Genomic DNA, 3,573 nt, shown 5'->3' with positions numbered 1-3,573 from the left:
CTGACGATGATTTTGTAGATCTGTCTCTAAAAGGGACATATGTTGAGGTTGAGAGCTTATCTTTTCTCGTAATTGAATAGTCTCGTTGCTGGGAGGAGGGCGAGCTGCCCTTAAGGTTCTTATTTGATTTTTCAAAGTATTGTTCTCCCTCTCTAAGTCAGTGGCTAAGTGACCCATATGTAGACTTGAGACAAAAAACTGAATATAATAATAACACATTTATAGTCTAAACCCACAAGCTAATAAAATTAAGAAAACTAATAAAACATATTCATATTACTTATAGCAGCTGCTTGGCGATTGTGGTCGTCAGCTCGATCAAAAATGTTTTTTCCTTTCATAAAAGCCTGACATTGTAACCAAGACTCAGCTAAGGGGCCTTTCAATTGGAGAAGCCCATAAGAAATAGGAATAGGATCTTGTTGTCCCAACAAAGAAGGTAATCCTTAGGCTTGTCTAAAAAGAATTTGAGGAGGGATAGATGTTGAAGGCCTTGCAGAAGGGCTAGGCAAAGGTTCGGGGAGAGGGGATAAGGTCCTAATACTAGAAATAGTAGGAATATTATGTACAGGAGTAAGAATTGGAGGTGGTAAAACAGGAGGTAGGAAGCCAGGATTTGACTCAATAGAAATACCTTGGGAGGTAGAGCGAGAAGATCTCCGACAAGGGGTTCTCTTAGCTCTTTCTATGGAGGAAGAAGAGGGAAGAATTTGGGGAAGTGGGGAGGATACAGGTGTTGGTTGGTCCTAGAAAGATCGTACCGGTTCCACTGTACAAAATTTTTTGTACAAGTGTCGAACCTTTCCTAACAACCTATTGTGTTCTTTAGAAATTAAATTCGGAATCGCAAACAGAACTTAACATTATTGATTCCAAATTTAACTTATCTGGTCTTAGTGGTTTAGACTTGGATCGCGATAAAACTTAACATTATAGATCCAAATCCACCTAAGTTACAAATTTAATTAAATATTATTTCGAAAATCGGCACCCAGGTCAAACATGGCGAGGCACTTGGCCTTCTTGGGTATGGGAATATCCACCACCACCTTGATAAAGCCTCTTAACGAAATTCAATATTTAATTTACTTATATAACCTTAGGTTTAACCAAAAAGAACAATCGAATCACAAGATCGACAAATAAAATAAAAGAAACACAACTTCGAATTACAAATCCGAAAATCTAGAATCTCTAGCCTCTTGTGTTTGGAATTCATACAAAGAAAAACTAGTATGATGCGGAAAAGAATTACTAGTTATACATTTTTTTTTGTAAACAACAACCTCTTGATCTTCTACCGTATTTCTCTTCTTATCTCGGATGTTGTGTGGGCAACGATCTACCGAGATGAGAATCCACCAAGCCTCCTTCTTCCTTCTTCCAAGTTTGGCCAAACTAATTTCTCCAAGAGAAAGCAAGTCCCGGCCACCTCCACCAAGCTCCAAGGGATGCTAGAAACAAAACCTCCTTTTTCTCCTTCTTCTCCAAGCAAGATCCGGCCACCTTCCAAGCTCCAAGAGATGATGAGGTTCGGCCAAGGAAAAGAAAGAAAAAGGAGAAGAGAGAATAAGAGGGTCGACCACCACCAAGGAGAAAAGAGAGGAATAATAGAAGAGAGATTAGTTTCATGAAGGCACTTCCTCCCTCTCTTTTATAATCCTTGGTCATGGCAAATAAGGAAATTTAATTATAATTAAAATCCCTTATTTTCCTTGTCATTTGTTAATAAGGAAAATTTAATTAAAAAATTCCTTTTAACCCCTTCACATGGCCGACCACCTTAAGAGCTCCAAATTAGGCAAGTTTTAAACACAAAATTAAAACTTCCTTATTTGTTTCCGGAAAATTTTAAAATAAAAATTTCTCTATTAAATTTTCCCTTCATGGTTGGTTATAAAAGGAATTTTATAAATTAAAATCTCTCTATTAAAACATGTGGATGATTTCCAAAAAGGAAAGTTATCTTTTAAAATTAAAATCTTCCTCTCAATCTACAAATAAGGAAAGATATCAAATCTTTTCTTAATCTTTTGTAGAAACTTATAAAAGGAAATATATAATTTTAAAACTCTTTTTAAATCATGAACATGGTTACAAAAAAGGAAAGTTCTATCAAAAATTAAAATCTTCCTTTTAACTACAAATAAGGAAAGATATCAAATCTTTCACTTAATCTTTTGTAGAAAACTATAAAAGGAAAGATTTAAATTTTAAACTCTCTCTTTTAAAACCATGATATCCACATAAGAAAAGATTTTAAAAAATTAAAATCCTTTTAATATGATGTGGCCGGCCACACCAAGCTTGAGTTCAGGCTAGAGTCGGCCACACCACTTAATTCATCCTCTTTACTTGGCCGGCCCAAGCTTGAGTTCCAAGCTTGCTTGGCCGGCCCCCTTTAGGATGGGTATAAAGGTGGGTAAGAAGTGGGTATGTGGTGGGTATAAATCTCTATATACAAGAGGCTACGATAGAGACCGAGAGGAGGAATTGGTTTTGGTCTCCCGATGAAATTAAGCTTCCCGTGTTCGCCCCGAACACCCAATTTAATTTCATCAATAATAATTCATTCTACTAAAGAATTATTATTGAACTACCGCACCAATTCCAAATTATATTTTGGGCTCCTTCTTATCATGAGTGTGTTAATCTCCCTGTGTTTAAGATGTCGGATGCCCACTAATTAATTGAGTTACTGACAACTCATTTTAATTAATATCTTAGTCCAAGAGTAGTACCACTCAACCTTATTGTCGTGTCGGACTAAGTCCACTTGCAGGGTTTAACATGGCAATCCTTATGAGCTCCTCTTGGGGACATTATCAACCTAGATTACTAGGACACAGTTTCCTTCTATAATCAACAACACACAATATAAGTAATATCATTTCCCAACTTATCAGGCCTATTGATTTATTGAGCTAAATCTCACCCTTTGATAAGTCAAAAAAATAAATACTAAATATATGTGTTTGTTATTATATTAGGATTAAGAACACACACTTCCATAATAACTAAGATCTTGTTCTTTTATTAAGTCAGTATAAAAAGAACTTACCTTAAATGGTCCTACTCAATACACTCAGAGTGTACTAGTGTAATTTATCAGTCAAGATAAACTAATACCTAATTACACTACGACTATTTCAATGGTTTGTTCCTTTCCATCTCAGTCGTGAGCTACTGTTTATAATTTATAAGGAATTGATAACATGATCTTCTGTGTGTGACACCACACACCATGTTATCTAAAATATAAATTAATCGAACAACTATACCTAACTTATAAATGTAGATATTTGACCAATATGATTCTTATTTCTAAGTAAATGTTTATACAAAAAGCTAGGCTTTTAGTATACATTCCAACAACAGGCACATTCGGAATTGTCATAGAAGCAGGGATAACTGAGAGAACAGTAGAAATAAGTAAGTCGGGTCGCATCATATTAAGGGAAGAATTAGAACAAATGCGAGTATAAGGCATAGGTTCCTTACCTCTCTCATACGAAATCTCGGAAGAGACAATGGGGATTTGTTCAAGCGTAGGGATGGTAAGCCCAAGAGAAG

The sequence above is a fragment of the Zingiber officinale genome, chromosome 5B, assembly GCF_018446385.1.
Source record: "Zingiber officinale cultivar Zhangliang chromosome 5B, Zo_v1.1, whole genome shotgun sequence".
Classification (NCBI taxonomy): domain Eukaryota; kingdom Viridiplantae; phylum Streptophyta; class Magnoliopsida; order Zingiberales; family Zingiberaceae; genus Zingiber; species Zingiber officinale.
Note: the sequence above shows the minus strand (reverse complement) of the source record.